At 40.9% G+C, this 27,014-nt stretch overlaps 2 long non-coding RNA genes across 2 annotated transcripts in view; one reads left to right on the top strand and one right to left on the bottom strand.

The window, feature by feature from the left end:
- Positions 1-145: 145 nt before the first annotated feature.
- On the top strand, positions 146-20,521 carry LOC109457120 (uncharacterized). The gene is made up of 4 exons (XR_012495437.2): positions 146-281; positions 11,844-11,934; positions 12,555-12,692; positions 19,176-20,521. It is a non-coding gene; the product is annotated as an uncharacterized LOC109457120 (long non-coding RNA).
- LOC109457121 (uncharacterized) overlaps positions 19,466-27,014 on the bottom strand; it is a 25,087-nt gene continuing 17,538 nt past the window's right edge. Inside the window, exon 3 of the long non-coding RNA XR_002138966.3 lies at positions 19,466-19,591. This is a non-coding gene — a long non-coding RNA (uncharacterized LOC109457121). The remainder of the gene's footprint in view (positions 19,592-27,014) is intronic.

The following is a 27,014-nucleotide window of genomic DNA, read 5'->3' as shown; positions in this document are numbered from 1 at the left end:
CACCTTTCATGCCACATCAAGCCAACAACACTTTCAAGCCAATATGTTCCTTTCTCCTCTGCCCCACATCTGGACAAGCAGATAAGAAAGGCTGGTGCTTCCTCCTTTGGCAGCAGCAAGAAGTTCAAGTCACGCAAGCCCAGCACATGTGAGGGAACACTCACTCCAGCCCGACACTCAAACCACCATAAAATCCAAGCCAGTCACCCTCCGCTTCTCTCAAGCCATTTTCTTGGACCCGTGTAGCAATTTGCTCTGCTCTCCCTTGAAAGCCTCATTATGTGAGTAGCAAACCTTCTCATACCCTCTTTGTGTGTGTGTGTGTGTGTGTGTGTGTGTGTGTGTATGTGTCTGTGTGTGTGTGATTATCGGTCCAGACACTTGAACCATTTTTGGGGTGGTGGCGGGCCCATCCTATGCAGTGACCCAAACAACCTGGAAAATGGCGGTAGCCTTTCTACGTGTGTCAGTACCTGAAGCTTGTCTACACAGTCAGCGCACGGCTGCAAGATCCATCGCCCCACCATGCTGCTCTGATTCTGTCCCTTCTCCACTAAGGTTAGAATTAAATTTTCTCAGTGGTTTCCCTACAAAATCAAGGTCCAAAACCTTAGCCTGCCATCTAAGGCCCATAATTTTATCTTTATCTCTCTAGGCTTGTCTCCTCTACAGTTTTTCAAAAACCCTGTTATTTAGCCAATAGCTGAAGTACTTATTCCCAAAGGAATTGAAATGTCTGTCTTGTATTCATAATTGGCCTTGCATTGTGTTTCCATTGTTGTCTTAAAATATTACTTGTATCTTATGATGTTATTGAAACTTTTAGTTCTTAACAATTTTCCTGTACTGTTATTTTAAGAAGACAGTCTTTGTTCCTCCTACAGGACGTAAGGCAAAGCCTGGCACCTCATATGTGCTTCACAAATGTTTATTCTTCTGATGTGATTTTATAATGAGTCATAAATCTATTCCAGGATTTCTCAAGGGTGAAAAATTAAAACAAAGGATAATTTTTAATGTGGACTTTACAGCCAAATTTTATGTTTAAACATGTATGACTTTATAGGATTGGGTTTGGAAAAATATTTTTTAATAGAAAAATGAAATGGATCTGTCCTTTAGCCTGTTGTGATAAACAAACACACTTTTCTCACAACTGCCACTTATCAACGATAAACCACGCCTTGGCTGAATTATTACATCAATTGGTTTATTTTGAATGTATTGATTTTTTAACAGGAATTTTAAAAATAATATTTTTTTAGTACAGATTTTAATCATTCAACCAGCACTACTAGCTACCTTGTTTCCAAAAAGTAAGACATGGTCATTTTTTTCCACTGTGCTGGTGTTTACATGGGTCTACAGAAGCGGGACTGTGGCGCCTTCAAAAAAGCATTTCTCTTCTTTAAGCCCTCTATGTAGTCTCCTTCCTGGGAAGATAATAGCTCAAGGAGAATAAGTTGGGGCATCACAGCTCTCTCAGTAACAACCGCAGTCATGCCAATAACGCTTCCAGCACGATGACACTGGATATGCCAGGATAACCATTAGGATTCTGAACTATTTGCATGAAGGTAAAAAATGTAGGTGGCTCACCTTTCCCGTTAACTTACTTAGATGCAAAGACAAGGATGTCCAACAGAAAGCCTTCTATGGTCTAGAAGCTACTTGGACAGTATTCATACCAAATCCCGTCTCAGAAAGCCTACTAATAATATCCCCAAATAGGCTCTATTCTCATTTACTAGCTATTAACAGCTTGTTCAGTAAAGACAGATGAGTCTACAGACCCGCACATGTAACCATCTGGGAGGAGGGGGCTGGAGATTAGAAAAGAAAAGGACGTTCGTAAGAAATGCTTTGGGTCACACACTGAGACTTCCTTGAATATTTCCGGGAAACACACTAGAGCTTGAGTTGCCTATTTTCACTGTGCTTTTGTGAAGGTGACACTGCTTGCAGACTAAACCACACGATTCATAGTTCTCAAGTACTGCCTCAGCTCCACACTCTGAATTCTACAGCACTTAGTTTCCCTGGTACAACTTCAGCTACCATTCACTACAAAACTCACTGTACGTACACAGCACTCAAGACATTCTTTGGTGTCTAGGCTCTTTCCCACCTCACTCAACACCCTCCGTATGTTTCATCCCTCCGAGTTAACTACCATTCCCTTCATTCCATGTTCTCACTCATAACTCCTGCCAACAGCCTTCCATGTCTGAAACAATTTCCATTCAGCAACCTCCACATTCCTCACTTTTAAATGCTCCATATATTTGGATAGTCTGAAGAAATTTTAAAATTCCCGAGGTCTCCTTAGAGGACTTTTATATCTGCCCCAATCATTTGCTGCTCTCAAACATACTTTCCCACACTATGTTCCTCTCTTGTACTTCTCTGGCTTGCAATATTGATCGTAGCAGCATCTAAATCTGGCAGTGGGCATACTAGGATGCTAAATAAACCTTCATTCATAATGACGGAGGCTAATGAAGCAGTTCTCTAAGATAAGGTCGTGATGGCATGTGAGGAACGTGTCAGTAAGCTCCCTCAATCACTAAGATTTATTTTATTCCTTTTAAAAAAATGCAGTCTCATTTTCTAGCTGCACAAAGCAAAATGCATTATCACAAATTAGCATCAGGTTTCTTAACTAATGTGTATTTTTTTTTAAATATCTAGAATCACCACGCATGGCTGGTTGTAACACAAGTGACATTTATCAGTAAAATATGGAATTAATTCCATGAAGACTAAAAGCCTAAGTAGAGAATGTTTTAAATATGCTCACATACTTGAAGGGTTTCTGGTAAATATAATCTGAATATTCCAATGATATCCCAATTAGGTTTCTAGTCTTTGCATCAGATGAGTAAAATAATCATTCCTAAATTAATACCATGTGTCCAATAATGATTACATTTTATTATTGCTTTTGCACTTGTCTTGTAATAACCAGCCAACAAATCCAGAATAGCAGTTTATATTATAATGTTGTCACCTTTTGTGGGGATTTGATCCTAAATATGACCAGAAAATCCAGTTCAAAAATATCTCCTTGGACCCATTTCTTGGTTTCCATTCCTTTCTATCACATTCCCAAAAAGGATAGGTAAAATAGAGGTGCTTTTATTTATCAATCAGTTAGTAGAACAACAATGGGAAAAGCAGCAATTCTTTTTTATGTCAAGAGCTTGTCACTTTATTTTCAGGCAAGAGCTGACTTTAAATTCTTAAATATTGACTAACTAGCTTCCAGTTAAAATGTAGATTGAACACAAGTATTTACTATTTTCCCTCCAGAAACCTCACTTAGATGGTAATAAAGATATTAAAACACAAAAACCCACAAATATAAAGAAAACAAGAAAAGAAATGAAAATGAAAACAATATTTTGAAAGTTGGGTATCAGATGGGTGAATGGTTATTAACTTAGGAAACTTGAAACAGCTTGGAAATGCTTTGAGGTAAGCGAGCCTCAGTGTAACTCCAGAAATAAGTAGTTGTATATTACATACCACAGAAAGCCTCGGTAATTGGGGCATCAATTACCTCTGAAAGTGGGGGGTTCAAGTGAAGCTAAAAGCCAGAAGCTTAGTTGCAAATCTATACAAGAAACAACCTCATAGATCTCCCCCAGTCTGCTCAGCCAAATGAGTACCCCTGCCCCCACCAGGAAAGAAAACCAAAGGTTTGCACACTGGAGAGGTTGAAACAGGAGACTCTGGCCTCGCCTCATGACACATACTACAGGAGTACTGTACTAAAAACAGGGAGAACAGAACAAATGTGAAACTTCTGAAGGGCGAATCCCCCCACCCTTGCCCTGACCCCTTCTCCCATTCCATCCCAAAATGCTGGCAGGAACTCAAAACCCTCAAGCATGAAATTAGAGGAGTCATGTCTAGGGAAACTGACTCTGCAAAAACAAACAAACAAACAAACAAACAAACAAAAACCCTACAAATATTGACAGCTGGGGTTCCTCTAAGAAAATAGCCAGATTATTTTAGCGGGAAGCCTACTACTCGACAAGGTCATCCACTCAGTCAGAACTTATAAGCAACCTTTATTGGTACCTTGAATATGAGCATACAGCCAATAATAACACTGAAAGAAAGAAAGATCTATGATACAAAAGATATAGACCAAAACTAAACAAACAGGAGAAAAAAGAGAGAACAAACAATAAAACATAAGAAAACTTCAAATAAACAAAAATAACTAATCCTCATAATCCTCAGAAAAATAAAATAGATATAACATCCACAGAACAAGAAAAGGAGGCTACAAGAAAGCAACATTTATTGAATAAAACCAAATTCATGGGAATTATGAAAAAACAGCAGAAATAAACATTTTAAAGGAAGACATGGAAGATAAAGTTTATTTAGAAAGTATGACATATCTGTTCAAAAGTTAGAAAATAGAAAAAGGATAAGAAAATTAGAGGATCAATCTAGATGTCCAATATCATTTTTAAAAGAATATTCAGAAAAAATAAATGAAACAGAGGGATAGAAAATTATTAAAGAAGTACTTTGAAATAGTATCAGAACTAAACAAAGTAGCTTCCAAATGGAAGAACTCACAAAATGCCCCGTACAACGCATGTGCAAAGAAGACTATAGGAGCTAAAACCTCCCACAGGATGAGAAACATAAAGATCAGGAATCACACTAACATCGACTACATCATGTTATTATTAATACAACAACTGCACAATAACATAAGGTGCAACATCAGAATCTAGAAGATAACGGAGCAAGGCCTTCAAAATCTTAAGGAACATGATTTGTGTTCTAACAACCTAGTCAAATGATCCACTCATTGTCAGAATAGAATAAAGACAGCAAGTTCTCAAGAAACACATTTCCTACGAGCTCTTTCCTAGGAAGCACAATAAGATGTGCTCCATCACAACAATAGAGGAAGAAAGAGGCAGACATGAAATCTAGGAAATAGCGGGTACCACATGGGAGAGAGGGAAGGGGAATCCCAAATAAGGTGATGAAGGAAGATTTCTTGGCAGCATTGTATGACCAGCCTAAATATCAGCCAGTCCAGACTTGGGGTGGGGGGACCAGGGGGGTGCTAGTTGGTTATAAGAAAGATGTCTTCAAGGAAACAAAAAATGATGTGATAGGTTACCTGTTGTAATTAAATATATCCAGAGGATATTTGCATTTCTGGTAGAGAGTTCAAGAATGATTCATGGTAGTAAACAGTATACAAAACTAAACAAATGAAGAAAAGGAGATGATTATTAACTCTAGGGAAAACAAACAGGTATAAAAGAATGCTATGAATAATATTTACAAGGGAATAATAATGTACCTAATGAATACTAATCTAACAAAAATTATGTTGAGAAAATGTGAGGGCTAAAGTATCTTTCATAGTAGGAAGTTAGTAGATAATATCTAAAGATGAAAATTATGAAATAAAACTAGAAGCATATTGAGAAATACAAAATTAAATACTAAAAGAAAGCTAAAAGATTCAAAGACATTGCTTCTTGAAAATGGGATTTGGGAATAGAAAGAGGTGGAGCAAGGGAATCCTGTTTTTCATGTATAGCTTTACGGAACTATTTGACAATTTAAACTATGTACATATGTAACTTTGATTAAAAGTAAAACTAAATATAAAAATTAGAAAATGTGCTAGCTACAACTTACTGGTCCAAAATTGTAAGAAAGACAAGTGTAATTAGAGCTGATTCTAAAATGTATGTGAAAATGCAAAGTATATAGAAGTGCCAAGACATGCATACTTTTTATAAACTTCATAATTAAGACAGTGTGGTACTGGCATAGAAATAGACAAAGCAGTGAAACAAAGAAGAATGAAGAAAATATTCATACATATACAGTCATCTGATTTGTGACAAAAGCATCACTGTAATTTAGGGGGGAAGATTGGAATTTTTAATAAATGTTGCAGAACTAATTGTGTATTCATTTTGGGGAAAAATGACCCTTACTTCACACCATATACAAAAAGTTAGTTTGAAGTAGATTATAAATTTTAAAGTAAAAAATAAAGCTTTAGGAGAGAACAGCGTAAAATATTTATAAACCTGGGATAAGATTTAAATAGTACAACATAAAATTTCCAGTCAAGATGGTGGAGAAGGTTAACTCTGTGATTGCTTCCTCTCACAGCCACATCAAAATTATAATTAAACTACAGAACAACCATCATTAAGAATCATCTGAAGTCTAGCTAAACTGAAGCCCTACAACTAAGGACATACAGAAAAAGCCACATTGAGATACTGGTAGGAGGGGCAAAGACATGGAACGGGCTGGTCCCACACCCGTGTGTGACCATTGAAAGTCAGGAGGGATAGCTCGGCTGCAGAGGACCCCCTTGAGGAGCCAGAGGTCCCAGCCCCACACCGGGCTCCTCAGCCTAGGGCTCCAGTGCCAGGAAGGGAAGTCCCCATACCTTCTGGCTGTGAAAACCAGTGGAGATTGTGGCTGAGTGAGACGGAGGGCACCTGGAGTCCCAGGCACTCCTCTTAAAGGGCACAGGCTTACCTGCTAATGGATTCACTTGCTCTGAGCTCCAGCACTGAGGCAGCAGCTCAAAAGGTTCCAAGGACATACAGGGAGGAACTGATTTGTCTCGCCTCAAGACGAGGGCAGGAGGGGAGGCTTTCCCCTGGAAAGAGGAGCTGGAGGAAGCCATTGCTTCTTTGTTGAGCCCTCCCGCCTCCAGGCGTGCATATGCAGGTGGCCACCATATTTGAGTTTCCATCAATCGCCCACCCTGGTGATTCCCTGAGGCCCTGTCCAACCCAACTTTTGGGCACACCCAAGCCGCTTCCAGTGGCTTTTCCATACAAACTGCTTGTCTTGTCTCATGCTGTGGCTCTTCCTAAAATCACTCAAATGTTCACAAAACCCAACCAAGCAGCATCTGGCTTTGGCATGTTCCATACCTTTGACTGAGTAGCCCTAAGTCTGGCACTAGAGAGAGCTGGCCTCAGTTCATGGCGAGGCCTCAGGTGGCACCTCCAAGCCCAGTACCACTTGCGGCCATCTGCAGATTGTATAATGGTTATGCCCCGTGGCTCAGGCAGGGCACAGCTGCAGCTGAACTTGGTCTGCCCCTCCCAGTCAGACCAGGGCCTGGCACATCTAGCGGACAGTTTTGGACCAAGCTGGAGCATCACCCAACTACTACCGGAATGACACCCAAAGGGCACACTGGGCAGGCACCAGAGCCCCGCTAAAGCAAATCCTGCCCTGTAAGGTAAACCTCTGTACACAATACCTCCTCCACTATAGTCACTGCCAGTCCTCACAACCAATCAGCCTGAGGGTCAATCCCTCCCATTGACCTGTGGACAGCAACCAAGGCTCAACTACAACAGGAGGGCACACACAACCCAAGGGACACACCTAGAGCACCCAGCTCAGGTGACTGGGCCCCACAGGGTACCTACTACATAAGGCCACTCTACTAAGACTGGGCAACATAGCAGCCCTACCTAATATATAGAAACAAACACAAGGAGGCAGCCAAAATGAGGAGACAGAAAAAGAGCTTCCCAGACAAGAAAAAGCTGAAGGAATACATCACCACCAAATCAGTATTACGAGGAACCATAGAGGGACTTCTTTAAAATGAAAAAAAAAAAAAAAAAAGCTCAATTTTATTATTCATTAGGCAAATATAAATTAAAATCAGAATGGATACCAACCACTCTGCACTCACCAGAATAGCTCAAATTTAAGACAGGTGATAGTAAAAGTTGATGAAAATGTGTGGCAACTGGAATCTTCATATGTTGCTAGTAGAAATTTAAATTATATAACCATTTTGGAAAATTGTTTGGCAGTATCTATGTGCCTATACTAAGTGCCAGCAATTCCCCTTCTAGGTATACACACAAGAGGAATGAATGCACACACCCAGCAAAAGATATACAAGAATACCCACAGCAAACGTATTCATTAAAGTGAAACACTGGAAATAACTCAAATCTTCATCAGCAATAGAATGATAAACAAACTATGGTATTTTCATACGTTGACATACTGAGTAGCAATTACAAAAAGCCAACCACTATTCTATGCAACGATATGGATGAATTCCACAGACATCGTGTTGGGAGAAAGAATCTAGACGCAAATGAGTACATATACCAGGGGTGCCAAAAACATGTATACACCTGACTTGTATTCATCTTTTGTTATTGGTATATATTGAGTATTACAATTTTAAAAGAGTTTTTTTCCTTTCTTAAATTGTGTGTACATTTTTTTGCACATTCTGTAGTATGGTTCTGTTTATCTGAGGTTTGCAGGCAAAACTCATTTTTACGGATAGAAGTCAGAGCGATTACTGCTGAGGACAGAGATATTGACTGGAAAGGAGCACAAAAATGCCTTTTGAGATACTGGAAATACTTTGTATCTTGAATTGACTTGTGGATCTGTGGATATGTTCATAAACAAAAATTCAACAAAATATATACGTCCAATTCATGCACTTTACTGTATGTTATACCTCAACAGAAATGTTTGTTTGGGGGACATCCTCTTGCATGTTCTTTAAGCTCCTTCACCTTACTCTGAGTCTCCATATCACCACTCCCTCTTATTTCCAGTAATCCTGAGGGAAGCCTATCTACTCTTGGAGCCAAGCTGAAAGCAGGTTCCCAACTGTTCAGTTCCATGATTCTTCCGGTATCACACCATTAAAACACCCTCTTCCCTAACCACTCAGAGTTACAGTTTAACCATCTCAAGCTTAATCGTCTCAAAATATATGCTGTTCCAGACAGTCCAGCCTTCCATCAGCCTTAAGTAAAATGCTTGCTTTTGGGGAAATTGCATAGAATATTTTTAAGATTCCATGCTGCCATCTTATCCCACATTCTAAGCTTGCTCAAGTCCTGCTCCCCTCCCATGCCCCCCAAAAGGACAAAAGCAGAAAAGAAAAAAAAGATAGATAAAGAAAAATGGCTCTGTAAATTTCTAAAAAACATTTTTTTTCTGGTAGCACAAATTTCATTTTATCATTTTGTAATTCTCATATTTTTCTTCTTCTCCCTTTCTTTTACACTATTCTATTCCTTCTTTTCTCTCTAGCTATATCTTATAATATTTAACATGATATATGAAGAATGAAATAGCTCCAGAATGATTTTTTTTCATTAATATACATTTTAGAGCAGTGTTATGTTTACAAAAATATTGAGCGGGAAGTAAAGAAAGTTCCATATACTTCCTTTCCAAGACACCCCACTTTCTGCCTACATTTTTCCTATTATTAACGTCTGCTATTGGAGTGGTACAGTTTTACATTGATTAACCAATATTGATACATTATTATGAACTAAAGTCCATAGTTTGAGTTCACTCTTTGTGTTGTACAGTCTATGAGTTTTGACATATGCATAGTTATATACCTACCATTACAGTATCACACAGAATAGTTTCTGTGCCCTAAAAATGCCCTGTGTGGCAACTGTTCAATTCCCCACCCCCATCTTCACCACCCCCACTGAACCCCTGGCAATCTCTGCTATTTTCATTTTCTCCATAGTTTTGCCTTTTCTAGAATGTCACATAGTTGGCTTCTCACTTGCAATATGCACTTAGTTTCCTCCATGTCTTTTCATGGCTTGATAGCTCATTTCTTTTTATTGATGAATAGTATTCCATTATTTGGATGTACCACAACTTGTTTATCCATTCATCTAGTGAAAGAGATCTTGGTTGCTTCTAATTTTGACATTTCTGAATAAAACTGCTACAAACATTTGTGTCCAAGTTTACACATGGACATAAGTTTTCAACTCACTTGGGTAAACAAGCTGGGAACATGGATCATATGGTAAGATTATGTTTAGTTTCATCTTTTTTTTTTTTTAACATTAAAAAAAAAAAAAAAAAATGAGGCACTTCTCCAGAATAGGATATTGAGAATAGCCTTTTTCCCACTGCTACTCTAGTCCTGCTCAATAATAGGTCTCATAATAGTTAACGTTTGGGATATCCAAGATGGCGGAGTAGACAAATACCATGCCTGCTTTTTTCCATGCACACATTAAAATTACAACTACATTATAGAACAATCAACCAGGAGAACCACCTGAAGTCTAGCTGAACAGATATAACACAATATAACAAAGAAGCCACATTGAGACTGGTAGGAGGGTGGATACACAGAATGGGCTGACCCCACACCTCCGCGTGGTAGCTGAGAATTGAAAGGGATATCTCGGCTGCAGAGGTTCCCCCAGGAGGAGTGAGGGAACCCCAGCCCCACACCAGGCTTCCCAGCCCAGAGTACCAGTGCTAGGAAGAGGAGCCCCCATCTCTGGCTGTGAAAAACAGTGGGGGTTCCGACGAAGGCTGCGAAAAACCCAGACACCCTCTTAAAGGGCCTGGGCACAGACTTACTTGCTTGCAGGCACTCACCCTGGGCCTTGGTGGTTGGACAGTGACTCGGGGCGTTGGAGGCTTATGGTGGGCAGCGGTATGCGGATTCTGGGCGAGTGCTGGAGGATAGTCACCATTTTCCCTATGGAGGCCCTCGTCCTATACAGCTTGCAGGCAGACGCCATCCTCTCTGGCCATCTGAATCTGATTGGTCTGTTGAGCTCCACTGCTTCACCCTGCTGACTCCCTGGGACCCTGTTCTACTCAACTTCCCCATCGCCAGAGGCACTTTCTCAGTGAGCAGCCAGTGCCATCTGCATTGCATACTTTCTTGGAAACTATCAGAGTCCACAGACTCCAGACAGGTGGTGACTGGCCGCAATGTGCTCCTGAGACTTTTGCTGAGTAGCTCCGGGCTCAGCACTGGCACCAAACCAGAATCTACATTAACTTGGTGAGCACAGCTCATCCCACTCTGGCGACTTCATGAGACCCTGCCTCACCTAACTTTTGTACTGCAGGAGGCTTTATCAGTGGCTGAACTTTAAGGGAGCCAGCGGGTGACAACAGGTCTTGGGGGCATCTTGGCTTTTTGTGGAGCTACCCCAGGCCCTGTACTGTTGGCAGACATCCTCGGTTCACAACGTGGCCTCTCCTACATGCCTCCAGGTTCAGCACAGGCAATGAACAATCACGGATCCCTTTGCAGTTCCTACCTGATAGGCCCTAGCCGGTAACAGGCAGTGGGTGACCTGAGCCTGCACCAGGGATGTAGGGTATAGCATATGGAATATAGTCAGTAATATTGTAATAACTATACATGGTGTCAGATAGATACTGGATTTATTGATGTGATAGATGGGATAGGGTCGGGGTGCCAGGGTGTAAAAGGTGAAGGGATTAAGAAGTACAAATTGGTAGTTACAAAATAGTCACAGGATGTAAAGCAAAGCATAGGGAATATAGTCCATGATGTGGCAATGACTATGTATAGTGCTGTGTGGATATTAGACTACTCAGGGGGATCACGTGTTATATAAATGTCTAACCACTATGCTGCACATGCTGTATACCTGAAATTAATATAAAATAATATTGAATGTTAACTGTAATTAAAAAATTAAGAAGGAAGGGGGAAGGTGAAGGGCAATAAGAGGTCCAAATTTTCAGGTATAAAACAAATAAGTCATGGGGACGTAATGTACAGCATAGGGAATATAGTCAATAATATTGTGACAGCACGGTACGGTGTCAGATGGTTGCTGGACTTATCATGGTGATCACTTCTTTAGGTATATAAATGTTGAATAACTATGGTGTAGGCCTGAAACTAATATATGTTAGCTATATTTTTTATAAAAATCTTTAAAATTTTTTTAAAAAATAGTTAATATTTTAACATCTTATCCTCGACCTTTCTTCTCTTAAAGGAGCCTCTGAACTCCTCTGTACAACACATCAGAATCAAGTAAACTGGGTGATGAGGAAGACAACCAAAATGCCTTGAATCAAATTCCGTTGGTAAGATCTCTATCTTTTTCTTAGGCTAATGAGCTTTGAAACGTTAGGCCATGTTTGACTTCAAGATCCAAGTTTGACTTACTTGCTCCTCGTGGCAGTTCCTTAATCTTCCATAGCCTCAGTTTCCCATCCATAAACGGTCATAAAATCACTGCACAATGGAATTGAAGAAAGAAATTTGATGAGCTGGCAAAGTGGGAGACATTAAACAAAAGTTTACTTCCCCTCTGATTAAGACTAGATGAATACCACACTGTATTTCCCCCCTACTTCCCTGGGTAATACTAGTAAATAGTCTACCTCTTTTCAGGAGACCAGGAAATCTCTGATAAGACTTCCAAATGAATTTTTGAAAAGTCTTCGAAAGACTTCTAAGAATGAATGGCATCTGTGGAAGTCATTAGGATTAGGGTGTAAACAGGCATTGACAGCTCTCTTGATAGTTTTACTCCTTAGTGTTCTTTAATGTATTATCCTCCCTGAATTTTAAATGAAGATTCCAGAAGATAATACAAAGAAGTTAGTGCCCAGTTAAATTTTAATCAATCTTGTGGTTCACTCCCCTTAACCTGTCCCAGGAAATACCAGTCTTTCTGAGACACAGTCTAATTTGTCCACAGAATTCAACTCTGACTCTTCAAACAACAATGTAATGTGGGATCATCGTTCCTACAAGGACGACAAAGGTCAAATGAAAGGAACACCGTGTTGAGACGGCTTGGAGCCTTGTGAAAGTGAGACTGCTGGTTTTTATGGATGTGAGTGTAAAACTCATTTTTCATGGAAACATATCTATCTTTAGATGTTAGATCTACCTACCACAGGGAGTATCCAGTCAAAATTAAGTGACTTCACAGAGATGGAAAGTGCTGAGATTTACTGATCACATCTAGGATACATCATATTTCTTAGAGCTAGCTAGCTGTGCTTTTAGTATCATAATAAATGGCATCTCCCTTTTGTCTCCCTAAATGACTACCAGAGGCGTAACAGCTGTCTAAATGCACCAATATTATGACCTTCTGCCAGGCATAGATCCCAATATTCTTTTCCCAAGATAATTAACCCTCCCAACCTTCAGGGTTATATTTGCATCATGAAGCCAGCATTTTTTCTGCCTCAAAAGAGGGCATGACCCATGTTTGATGTGTTCATGTGCTTTGTAGCCCAGAGCCTAGTGAATGTGGTGTTGAATACTGTTGATAAATGCCATGTCCTTGTTGTAAAATAGGCAATTAAAGATGCAAATTCTCTCTTTACAATGTGATTACCAACCCAATGGTTAATGATTTGCATTTTACAATTTGCTATATGACAGGAACTATGCAGAGTATTAAAAATAATTACAGGCCCTGACATTCTCAAGAGATGTGTGCTGAGACTTTTACAAATTCCTTAAACCACAGATACCATTCTAGCATAGAATTTCTCTTATAAAGTTCAGTCAAGTATCACTAAAATCTTTTAATTGACCCCTTAAGACCTTTATAATTCTATAAATAGAAGACTAGACTCATTTATAAAGGTAATAATAAGAATTCTGTCTGGAAAATTTATTGAAATAGTTTGTGAATTGCCTTTCCTTATTTCCTTATGGATCACATGGTAAAAGCATTCCTGCCATGAGTCCAAGACACTGCCAACGTGGCATTCCCACTCCATAATTTATCCCCAAATCTATTTTGCTGTATAAGCATCTTCTACCGGGGGTGCCAAAAAAATCTACACAAGTGGACACTTTGGTCAACGTTGCTCAAGCAGTAGTGTGCCGTAATCAGAAGTGTCTGGACGCTGATGGTAACCACTTTGAGCACCTCTTGTAATTGCAGAAGTCAAACGTGACTTGTATTCATCTTTTGTTATTGGTAGATATTATCACAATTTTAATACAGTTTTTTTCCTTTCTTAAAATGTGTATACACTTTTTTGGCACCCTCTGTAGTTCTTAGATTTCTTAACTTTCTCTTCCTTCCATGCCAACACTCTTCACTGGTTCGTTTTAGTTTTGTTTTTTTTTCTCCATGTTTGTTCTTTTGTTTAGCAGGGGCATTTTCTATAACATTTCCATAAACACTTACTTCACAAAAGTACCTGTGTGGGAAGATAGACCAAGAACCATAAAATCAGGCTAAGACGAGGATGCTTGGCAGTGGGTAGGCTCCGCGCAAGGAAAATGACACTCCTGCCAACCAGCCTCTTCGCGGGGTGTAGGAGTCAACTGTGCCCTCAGCAAAACTCAAATGATCACGTTATGTGGGCCACTGGGGTTACTTAGCAATAGTCAAAATGCACATGTTAATCCTCTGAATGCCAAGGGTCCTGTAATGACTGTTTTTAAAGTTCTAATATAATTTGTGAACACACATCCTTTTTCAGAGAGAGAGGGGGAGGGAGACTAAATTAGTGAGCCCTGCTGTGTGTAGGAACTGGGCTCCGTGCATTATGCTCTGGAGACATGACATCATTTAATTCTCCCTGTAACTTTATGAGGTAGGTGTATTATTCCTATTCTTACAAGAAACTAAAGCTCTGAGAAGATATAAACGTGTCCAACATTACACACCTAATAATTGGGTGGGAAATAATTCAAAACTGGGTTTTTCTGACCCAACAGTGTTATTTTCACTGGAACTTTGCTGTTCACAATGTCATCAGCTGACAGCATTGGTGTCACCTGGGACGTTGCTGAAAATGCAGAATCTCTGAGAAACTTAAACCAATGAATAGATAATTATAGAATGAAGTCTGTCAAGTCTTATAACTGCCTAGGAAAGAATGGAAAACTAAGAAACTGAGGCAGAGGGACTGAAAGGGTTGATAGAGTTGAATTCACTACTTAATCAGGTAATCTAAATGTTAACTCTGTTCGTTTTCTCTGGGATCTTTATAGCCCATCCTTACGTTGCTTTAGATTCCCTCTTCCAGATCTTCTCCCTTACTAGTCTCTCTTATCCCAATCAGTGACGTGACCCCAATGGCCCAGACCGGTCCTGGGGGTCATCTTTAATTATTCTCTTTTCATTGTCCTACATGTAATCCATCACCTCCAAAATAAATACCAAAAGTTCATCACACTTCACCATCACCACCCTCATCCCAAACACCCATCCCTTCCCCAGATGATCATATGGTCTCATAACTCACTATTCTTTCTTTCTCTACTCTTTGACTCCTGCCAATCATTCATTACACAGAAGTCAAAGTGACCATTTTAATCGTATTTTGAAGGAAATCCTTGTGTATTAAGAAGAAAGTTCAAGCCCCATGACCCAGCCACTCTTTGTACGAGCCTCTCTTTTGTTTACCAGGCTTGAGTTAACTTGGCCTTCCTTCTTTTTCTGGAGCTTGTCAAGCTCCTTCTTACCTCAGGATCTTCATACCCCCTCTGTCTGGAACGCTGCTCCCCCAGATCCTTCTGTGCCTCCTCATCATTCACATATGAACTCGAATATCGGCTCCTCGAAGGAGTCTTATGTGGGGGCAGAGCCCCAGAAAGCAGTTTCCAGGCTCTCAGCCTCACATGGAAAGGTGCTGGCTCAGGTAGTAAATGGCCATCAACTGTGATTGCATGGCCATCAGCTGTGGCTAGTTGGCCGTCAGCTGTAACCAGTGAGCCATTGGCCACTAATATAACTGCTGTGGCTACGCTAGCAGAAAGAGGAGAGAGAATGGGGGCTAGCAAGAAGATGGTGGCTGGGCTGGCAAGTGTGGATGGAGGTTTGCGGACAGTGTGGATCCAGCCTCCAGTGAGAGTATAGTGCCGCCAGAGAGAATATAGTGGTATGACTCCCCTACCTATGGCTCTGTGGGTGTTCCTTTTTGGCCTCACCATATCCTGCGTTCTTATGTGGGGAGCGGGAGCAGAGACCCCGCAGGCCTCCCTGCATGACACCTTACCTGACAATTTTAACTAGAGCAGCTTCTCCTTATATCTGCCATTGATTCCATCACCCTGTTTTATTGTTTTATTTTTCCATAGCTCTGCAGCACATTGGGTTTGCCAGGAAGCAGAGGTTCAGGAGTAATTTTGCAAGTGGGAAGTTCATTAGCTTCTCTTGATCATCACCTGAGGAAGGGAAGGAAAATAAGAGGATTGGGCAAATGGGGGGAAGCGGGCTACAACTGTGTTCTCAACAAAGGCCTCAGCCAAGCCCACAGTTAAATTCTGAAGCTTCACTGGCCCTTTAGAGATGTACCAAGTTTCAGCAAGAGGGGACAAGTTTTTATACCCCCACGTCAACCAGTTCCTGGATGCCAGCTGCCCCAGGGAGGCAGGGCAGCTCTGTTCAGTTAAGACAATTCCCAAAGAAAGCTGACAGTGAACACTATCTGTTTGCAGCACTCCCAGCTGCTTGGGGAGTATGTTGTTTTGTACTGAATGAGGACATAGGTAGCCCACACAGAGACCCCTCGTCTCCCCTCTCTTTTTTCCCCCTCCCTTCCCCTCCTCTCCCTTCCCCCCTCCTGCCTTGATAGCCTTAAGACTAAGAGGATTCACCTTGTGAAGCCAAAGCTGGTGTCAGAGAACACACTTCGGAGTAATTTCTTCCTTTAGCCTGGGATAAAGCGTAAGAGTGAACTGGCAACCCTTTCAGGGCTGCCACAAGCTTCAGAATATGATGGAGGAGTAAAAGAAATCAGATTTAATGACTAGAATTTCTGGAGCAGTGTAGAAATCAAGGGCTATGGTTCTGGGCACCAAAGGAATATTAAAATTTATGGAAGGTTCTGGGCCTCCACTGATATTTACTCTGTTTTACTCCAATCTCAGATTACATTTTAAGGAAAACAAAATGAAAAATTATATTCTTTAAACTCATTTATTAACTATGTGCATTTGCCAGTCAGATGAAAAACCTCGTGCCAACTTACTACCAAAAGCCAAGTGAAACTGAGGTTAGACTTTATATGTAATTACTTCAAGAAAACCACATATAAATATAGTGAATATTTTATATCTGGAACTATCTACTATCTGTATCAATGTACATTTACATATATAGATATATCAGCTGTCAGCTGATTTCCAGATAGTGAAGTTTGTAATATTCCATTGAAAATAATACTCTTCAAGACCATAATGTTTGTACTCAATTACTCGGACCAGTCTATCCAAAAAAACACTTCTAATAATGGCATGAGATATGTGGAAAATTTGTGAGAACAGCTAATGCCAAAATTAAACTGAAAACTCAAGGCATCCAAAGTCCAAAAGGGCATTATGGGTACACTGGCAGCTGGAGTGTACCCGGCTCAGTTGCAAGGGCCAGCGCAGGATTTTCTCATCTACTCTTTTCCTTCTTCGGTTTCTGCAGGAACTTAAATACATTCTTTATCTAGATGACAGAGTCCACCTTCTGGTGTCTGTCTAGCGATTGGCTGCAGAGAAGAACCGAGTATTGAACTTGGCTGAGGAAATCGTGCTTTAGGTGACCTGTGACCAGTCGTCTGGTTTGTTCAGGGACACGAGCTGCCTGCAGGGAGGAGGCATTTTCTTCCTCCACAGCTGAATTTCAATGAGCAGAATCAGTCACCATAGTCAGGACACCCTATGCCCCGACAGGCTCCCGGGCTCCTCGGGATGAGGCCAGACTGGGGATTAGAGTGTGTTACATTTTATCTTAAACAAACACGGAGCAGCTGGCATGCCCCCAGGATGCTTTCTCCTGAACATGGAGGAACGTAAGGTAGGGCTGCACGGCCTTCTCCTTCCTGCCCTGATGCCTGATGCTCCTCTGAAATAAAAGGCATCTTCTTTTCAAGAGAGTCGTAGAAACAATGCATAACAATGCTAGTTATACATCGCACTAACATAATTAGCAAACAAATTCCACAGGTCATAAATTGCGAGTGCTTAAATTTCATCTTGTCCTTCCTTAAAAGTCAAAAGCCAGCATATTCAGTATAAATCAACGCCACAGTTTGGAGGACGGACAGGAGGTCAGGCTTAATTTCAGTACAGTCACCAGGAGAGCAAAATTCGAGGGTTCACGACAGATCCTGGTATGTTTCCGTTGTTACCTGATTGTGTAGTGTTGGGAAAATGTTTAGTTGCAGTAACCCCTTCAGTATCTATTACTCCTCCTAGGGTGTCTGATTCCTCTCAATTTATTTCACTGACAAAAAGCATGTTTTTTAATTTGCCTGCATCACTGAGACAACTGAGGAAAGGGGGAACACAAAATGAGCCCCATTACTTATAAATTATTGAAGCACGTTGTCAACAACGATAAATCCTGGTGACAGATGACAGCCTCCAAAGTACAGAGCATGCAGCCCAATTTTGGAGCCTGGTGGGGAAAAAAGAAGGAAAGAACATGACTTCTTGAATGGAAAATTGAAGAAGCCCCTACCTAGTTAGGTTTAGAATATGGAGTTGGGGAATCTCTTCACAATCAACCCCGATCAAAATTAACCAGTAAGTCCTTTTACAAATGGTCAGATAAGGTTTTATACCATTTCCATTGTTCTTGTTCTTTCTTTAACATATTATCTGGTTGGAAACTAGTCAACTAAAGTGATTTAAACAATATGTTTCAGAGGAAAAGCTTATAGGCACCAAATACAAAAATCTCTTACACCTTCTGTAAAAGGGTGTTAAAAAAAGGTATAAAACAAGCTCTTACTTTAACTACTTGATGAAATAAATATAAAGGATGCTGAATATTTTCATGGCATTTGTGTGAATCCCATTCTCCCTGTCTTCAGTTCTAACTCAACAAGCATCTGCTGGGGTCTCTCAATAACTTCCTGTCTGCTCTTTTTGAAACAAATATAGTCTTGCAAGGTATTTAGAACTTCTTGGCCAGCAAAAGGATAAGAAAAGAATGTCATTACTACGGTGTTAGCCACAATTTTTCTGTGGCATTAATGTAGCAGTTTATTTCTGTCCATCCACATCATTAAATGCCAAGGGGCAGCTAGTGGTAATCAGGTATTTTGTTTCAAGAAACACCATGAGCTCCCCAGACTAACTCAGAATGGACTCAGGCCTCATGTCAAAGGGACACCGAGACCATCAGGTGTCAGGTCCAGCGCCGCTGGGTCTTGGGTGGGGAGGCACCCTTCTGCTCTCCCAGCCTCAGCGACCTGCTCCTGTATGACCCTGGGAGTGGGTGCCTCCTCCGGTTGGCACCCCGGGCACCTCACTCGCCCACCCCAGGCCAGGCCCTGCCTCAAGGACGCTACCTTGGTGAACTTTATGACTCCAGAGACATCTTATCTCTCTTCTGTGTCCGCAGAGTGTGAGACAGGTGGCTCTAGATGAATCCCACCCCCCAAGCCGAGCCATGGAGGACGCTTCCCAAAGCAGCTGCCCCAGGCCGGGCTAAGGAGGCCCCGCCAGGGGCACTCGCGAGGGCAGTTTCTCAACACTGACTCGGGACCTTCTAGCCCCGTGTCAACTGCTCCCCTGGTTCCTGTCTTTGGCCCTGAGCTTTGCTAACTGTGATTTCGGCTCTGGTTCCTTTCCGGTTTCTGCCTCCTGGCTTCCACCGTGTCTCAGTAGCGGAACTTCCAGCCCTGACCATCAAGCGTGTGGTTGATGGGGTTTGTTGCATGCGTTCCCATTAGCTCTCCTGCTCGCTTTTCCCCATGGTTCTGGGCAGAGGTCCGAAGGCCATTTCAAACTCCATGGTCTGGTCACGGACGGCGAGTCCTGGAAAGGAGAAAGGAGACCAGAAAAGCTTGTCTTCCAATGTTCTTTCCCTACCACGGAAACAGACTGAAAATGCATTTTGCCCTTTGGGCTGCATATGTGTGTTATAAAGATGAATGTCTGTGAAGCCGGTGTGGATGGTGTGCAATGCAGCCCTGCAGAAGCCTGCCAAGCTATCGCTGTGACAACGCCCCCGTGGCAGGGAGAAACCTGTAACACAAGCTGTAATGTCAAGTATGGAGGCTGCGTGGTTTTTCTCAGATGCACCAAACTTCTGCCCTTCTAAGTGCCTCTCGTCTCCTTCAAATGAGCCGTTGTGGGAAACCATCCGTTATGTGACTGTTTCAGAAATTAATCCGGGCTCAAAAAAAGTGTTTGTAATGATCTTTTGGTATTTCCTTAAGAACTGGTGGCACATTTTTTTTCAAATAATCTTAATGGTAAAAAAATCTTTCTCCTAGGAGGGTGGCCTTGAATTTAAAACTACCAAGTCTGGGGGACAAGTTAGCCATTTATCTAGGAAATATTGGAGAAAGAAAGAGACAGGGAGAGGGGGAAGGAGGAAGAGAGGGAGAGAGAGAGAGAGAGAGAGAGAGAGAGAGAGAGAGACTACTTATAATTATCAAAAGAAAATAACATTGCTTAGTAAAATTATATAGGTTTCAGGTGTACAATTCTGTAATACATCTTCTATATATCGCATTGTGTGTTTACCGCCCAGTCAGTTCTCCTTCCATCACCATATAGTTGATCCCGGTTACCCTCTTCTACCACCCCCTCCCCCCTTACCCTCTGGTAACCACTAAACTGTTGTCTGTGTCTATGGGTTTTTGTCTGTCTTGTTCATTTGTTGTTTTCAGTAACCAATGTACCCCAGTAAACTGAATTAAAAACATTAAAAAAAGAAAATGAGGCCTGATTCTAAGGTAACGAGGTGGATGTACGTGTGCTTGCTTACACGTAGGGGTGGGGTGAGTGTATGTATGAAGGACAGAAAGAGAGAGACAGACTGGCCTCTGTATGGCAGTTTGTTTTGGTAGAGTCGTGACTCGATGTCTCACCAAACAAAAAATGCAGATTTAACAGGCCATGCAAGCTACACCTTCCACTGAGTCAGGAAAATTTCTCAGCCTCAGTCTTGATTGGATGTGCACGTTGTTTTTTTTTTGGAAACAGGACAGAACAGTTGTCAGACGGAAGGCAGAACGTCCCATGGGGCACACACACCACGGGAAGTCTTTCTTCCTCCTGGGATTCACAGAACCGGGTCATCATCTCTGACTTCTGTGGCGGCAGAAGACCAGCCAACCGGGGCTGGACGTGCAGACTTGCAAATGCTCTCAATTGTATTTTTGAGGAAAACGTTGCTTTGCAAACTGGTCAGTTTGCCCCTGAGCTGCAAACTCTCTCTGTCCCCACCCCAACCACTCGTCCCTTTCCCCACGGCCACTAGTCTCTATTTCCATTTTCCCTTCCTCAGGCATCTCTCTGCCTCTAGAAAGATAGACAATTATTTTCAGCTTCTAGCAGAATGCTGCCCCTTAGGGGCCCTCCAAATGCAGTAAGTCTGGGAGAAGGTGGCTGATTTACAGATCCAGGGCTGCCTGGCAGGTACTATGGGATTCCACGGGACTGGTGAGCTTGGTGTAACTGGCTAGGGAAAAACCTGTATGAAAAAAAGAGGAATCAAAGCTTCTCCCCCTCCTCTGGAGGAATCCGATTGCTTCTTTCTTTCCCATTGGCAGATAATTCCACTTTTAGATGCCTACACAAAAGGCAGAAACCTTTTGCTTTGTGAATTCTAGTGTTTCCTAACTCATAGTGTGTGTGATTCCTGGCCAGTATTAAATGGGCTGAACTCCCTGGGTTTGCAATTATTGTCTGGATCCCCAGCGGGCTCTGCCTGTCACATTCTGCCCAGGACCACTTGAGGCTAAGTCAGGACTTAGGAGCTTAGTTGTGGCTTCTAATTCTCAGCGGTGCTATTCACGTGTCACCCTGTACTTGGCACAGGACCGCCAACTTGCCACATTTCAGCGACTGTTTTTGTGTATGCCAGAGTATTATTCTAAGGCTCCGTGTTCACGGTTTTCTCTCTCATTTAAATCCCTCTGGTAGATTTACTGCAATAGTTGAGAGTCGATTCGTTGGGTCAGTTTTGTTCTGTTTCTTAAAGTCTATTCAGTTTAACAATCATTTGTGAAATTCTTGCTCAGGACAGATATAAAAGCTGCAGAGGTCACATAAAAAGTTGAGACCTAGTTTACAATCTAATTGGGTCGATCGTTTAAGCACAAAAAGGAGTGTGACACACTGTAGTGCAAAATACGTGCTTTGGGATACATGAAACCTTGCTCCTTTACTATTATGCTGTCAGCGGTTGGCGGTCAGGAATGGGAGACTGATGAGAAAAGGCACGGAAAACAAAAAGCAGGAAAGGGGCTCCATCAAACACTGCTATGCAATAAGCAAGTCCAGACCTTAATTCTGAGAGGACCCTCTGCTCCTCTGGCCACACTGGAACCCTCTGAACAGTGCTATGGGTTACTCTCTTTTCAGGGTGTCAGTGTGGAGAAGCTGTTATTCACTTTTCTAAGACTTTATTTTTTTAGTACAGTTTCAGGTTTACAACAAAATTGAGAGGAAGGCACAGAGATTTCCCATAGATCCCTGTCCACACATGCTCAGCCTCCCCCATTATAAGCATCACTCATCAGAGTGGGGCATTTCTTTACCAAGTATGAACCTACACGGACACGTCATCACCACCCAGAGTCCACACTTACTTTAGGGTTCACTCTTGGCGTCGTACATTGTATGTATATGGACAAATGCATAATGACGTGTATCCATCATTATAATACCAGAGTATTTCCACTGCCCTAAAAACCCCTGTTCTCTGCCTATTCATTCCCAGACCCTGGCAACACCGATCTTTTTACTGTCTCCATAGCTTTTTGCCTTTTCCAGAATGGCATAGAGTTGGACTCAGACAGTATGTAGCCTTTTCTGATTGTCTTCCTTCACTTAGTAACATGCATTTAAGATTTCTCCATATCTTTTCATGGCTAGATACTCATTTCTTTGTAGTGCTGAATACTATTCCATTGTTTGGATGGACTATAGCTTATTTATCCAGGAACCTGCTGTGAGGGAAACAGTTTTGTTCCTTCCTGTAATGGGGAAAACCCAGGTCTTCCCTACTAGGTCTTTCCTTCCTGTGTGTCTCCTGTACTACTCAGACAAATCACTTCACTTCCGACACTTCTGGTCACCAAATGTGTGGGAGTTTTCCCACAACAACAAGCAAGTCTCTGACACCTGCTGAGTGTCCAGGAGCCATGGGTAATTCTCAGAAGTCTTCCTGGGTCAACGCAGGAAGTAAAGGCGGACTGAGAAGGAAGATGAGGAATTCTCGAGGCAAGAATTCTATTGAACAGTTGAATATACATGTTTGAAGCTTAGAAGAGGGACTGGGCTAGAGTTTGATTTGCAAATCATTAGCATACAGGTGGCATTTGAGTCAATGCGAGTGGAGGAGGTTCCGGGGAGAATGTGTAGGGTGACAAGGGACCAAAGTCGAGAGCGAAACACTAAAACACTAAAGAGCAGAAGTCAGTGACATTTCCTATTGACCCAGAATTGGCACTAAGCCCTTAGTTTAGGTTTTTGAGATGTTTGGGATGGTGAGTTGGAAATTCATTTAGTTTGGGTTTGGTGTTATGTATTTATGTGGCTCATAGCCACTTACTTCCATGTATACTTAAGTGACTGCTGGCTGTCCTAGTACAGAAATGGCTTCCTGAATGTCCCTACCACGTACCATGCCACCTGTGACAAGAATTGTGAGAGAATGTGTGGCCAGAGGACACGTAGTGATATGAACATTGCACTTGGCACCAGAAATGCATAGGTAGCAAAGAATTAAGATACAAAATATTTGGAGCCAAAGGAAAAATCCTCCTATGGCAAATTCCTCCATTTATAAATCATATATGAAAAAAACTTGAAGTTTTCCCAAATTTGACAACAATCCTTAAGATGTGTACGATCATTCCTACGAGTTGTAAAACTGAAACTGTTTTAAACATTATCAATAAAATAAGTTTTATTAGCCGTACTAGAAGGCAGATAGGATTACTTTTCTGTTATTCCTATAGAAAATATTATAAAGACACTGTCATTATGAAGAATTAAAGATTTAAAGGATATGCTATCAAAATATGTTTAGGCAGTTACGTAGTTAAAACATGTCATTTATTTCTGTATTTCGGGATGTTTGTGGTTTTTGGAAGCTTTCTAAAATTTGTTATTATGATCTCAAATAAAAAGTAAATAGAAAAATCATAGTTTTAAACTCAACAAAATTACTAATTATATCAAATGCAATTTTTCTAACCACACCAAATAAAAAGCAGAGATTGTCAGATCAGATGAGATATCAAAAAATAACTACACACCATCTATAAGAATCCTACATTAAACATGACAAAGGGAAAGGGGAAAAGATTAGATAGACCGTGATAACACTAATTAAAATATATCTGGAGTTATATTAATATCGGACAAAGTGGGTTCAAAGGAGAGAATATTAGCAGGGATAAGGAGGATATTTTATAATGATAAAGGAAGAAATTCATCAGGGGACATAACAGTTCTAAATGTGTTTGTACCTATTAACAGAACTCCAAAATACATGAAGCAAACTGGTAATACTGGAAAAGGCAACAAAAAAAGAAACAGAAACAGAAAAGTCCACAGGGGGTGTCAGAGATTCCACTGCGCTCAGTAACTAACAGAAGAAATAGACAGAAAAATCACTAAATATACAGACGACTGGAACAGCATTATCAACATACCTGACCTCATCAACACGTAGAGACAATTCCGTCTAACTTCAGCAAAGTACACAGTTTTTACAAATGTACATGCAGCATTTACCAGATGTATTAGTTTCCTAGGGCTGCCATAACAAAAAACCACAAACTAGGTTTGCCTAAAAACAACAGAAATTTATTGTCTCACAGTCATTAGGTTAGGGTCCACCCTAATCCAGTGTGACCTCATTTTGACGTGGTTAGACCTGCAAAGATTCTATTTCCATATAAAGTCACATTCACAGATACTGGGGGTTAGAACGTGAACATATCTTTTTTGGGGGGAGACAAGTCAACCCACAACACCAGATGAGACCATATTCTGGACCAAAAAACAAGTCTTAATAAACATAAAAAGATTAAAATAATATAATGTACTTTCTCTGACCACAAGGAATTAAATTTTAAAAAATCAGTAACAAAAATACATTCGGAAGATCTCCAAATGTTTAGAAACTAAACAACACATTTCTAAATAACCCATAGATCAAAGAACAAATGATGAGTGGAATTAGAAATTGAGGTGAATGAAAATGAAAACGTATCCAAATCTGTTGGATCTACCTAAAGCGTTCCCAGGGGCACCACACACTTGTACTGAGTGCTTGCAGCATGATATGCTTACATTAGCAAACTAAAGGGCTTAAAATGAATGATTTAAGTTTGCACCCCAAAAAAACAAAACAAAACAAAAAAATAACTAGAAAGAGAATTGCAAATAAATCCCGAAATAAGCATTAAGGGAATTAAAATAGATAAGTATAGAAATCAATGAAATAGAAAACGGAAAAGCAATAGAGAAAGTCAATGAAATAAAAAGCCAGTCCTTTAAAAAATAAAATAAAATTAATAAACTCTAGCTAGACCGATCAGGTAAAGAAGAGAAAAACACATAAACTACCTACTTCCTTAGAAGACACAAATAACCAAAGCTCAGCTAAGAAGGATTAGCGGCCTAGGTTACCCCCATACCTTTTAAAGAAATTGAATTGGAGTTAAATTTCCAAACACATACAGCTTTATAAGAGTTCTCTTTTGACATTGATTTATATATTTTAATTTTTTTCTATATTTGTTTTTACAAATCTTCTCTTTTGTGTTCCGAAGTCTCAGTATAATGTTGTCTAATGTGTCTTTTGGCGTGGTTCCCATTGTGTTTCCTGAATGTGAGGATTCATGGTCTTCATGAATTCTGGAAAACTCTCAGCCATACCACCAGAAGTGGAATCTCCACCAGTCACTCCTTACTTAATCAGAGTTAGGCTCATTTTTGGTCTACAACAGCCGACCATATTTAGGCATCCAGCTCTTCCCTAGCTCAAATTCCAGTTCTCAGAGGCACTCAGTCCTGAGACTCTTTTAAATTTAGATAGACTCTTTTAATAAACCAACAATGCCCTGTCTCTGACTAGTGGAATATTGAAAACTACAATCGTAGACACATTTTTGAGTATCTGCTGAGTCCATGCCTTTCTTTGTAATTGCTCTCTCACTACGAACCCCTTCTGTTGTATTTGCACCCTATGACCCCTCTTCCCTTGATTAAGCAAGTTGACACAGAGATGGGTACCTTGCCCAAACGGCATTCCCTTTCTTAGAATTTAGAATGAGCACACACGAGACTAAGTCACTTTACAGAAGGAAAGAAGAGAAAGAAACCAAAACAAATGAAGCCAAGGCCTTTTGAAGGAAGAGTGCTAGTGTGAGGAGCAGAAAGTCCAACTCGTGCCATCCCCAGAACTGACACTCTTCTTCCTGAAAGGATTACATTCCACTAAATTTGAATCCCCACAACAAACCACCCAGTTTACTTTAATTGCTGGTATGGTGATATCCTGGGTAAACCCGCAAATCAGCATCCCTATTGCAATCCCGTTTTCTAGTCATGCACCCTGACAGTGGAAGAGAACTGAAATAAATGTTTGCTTTCAGAATAGTGTGCTTCTCATAGAACTGAATGTGTTGATTACCAATTAGAATTCTAGATTCCGTGTCACAGATCTTGTTTTCAGAGCTATAGCCTAGTACTTGCAGTTGTAAATGTATAATTAGTATGGGCATTAGATATTTTTAAACATTTACTCAGAGAATTCACTGGAAGGATAATAAGTATACGTGCTCCTTTTGCCTCCTTTAGATGGTAAGGGGTCAAGTGTCCTCTAGAGTTACTGAGGACCACAGCGGCTCCCAGTTTGATTTGCTCAGGTGACCACAGGAATGGTTTCGCTTCCTGTTCTTCAGGCACAATAAAAGGAAGTAATAACTCCACTTTCTGAATGGGCCAGAGTGGTAATAGGAATGTGCTGGTAAGGCAATTGAGGTCTCAAATGATCGAAAGGAGTGGGAAGGGTCAAACTGTGAGTCCTAAACGGAAAAGGAAGGTTATTATTGTTTTGAGAGATTGCGGAACGGCTGCTTGTGCTTCTCGGCGGTGTTGCCGATGTTCTAGAAAGAAGTGCTCACACGTTGCTGTCAATCCCCCAATTATTTTACCAACGATAGGAGCAGTTAGAGCAAGTCATTCACACAGATGCTGCTTGTAGAAT

The sequence above is a fragment of the Rhinolophus sinicus genome, chromosome 16 (genome assembly GCF_057876585.1).
Source record: "Rhinolophus sinicus isolate RSI-liver-muscle chromosome 16, RSI-T2T, whole genome shotgun sequence".
Taxonomy (NCBI): domain Eukaryota; kingdom Metazoa; phylum Chordata; class Mammalia; order Chiroptera; family Rhinolophidae; genus Rhinolophus; species Rhinolophus sinicus.
The sequence above is the reverse complement of the archived record's forward strand: the minus strand, read 5'-3'. Positions and strand labels throughout refer to the sequence as shown.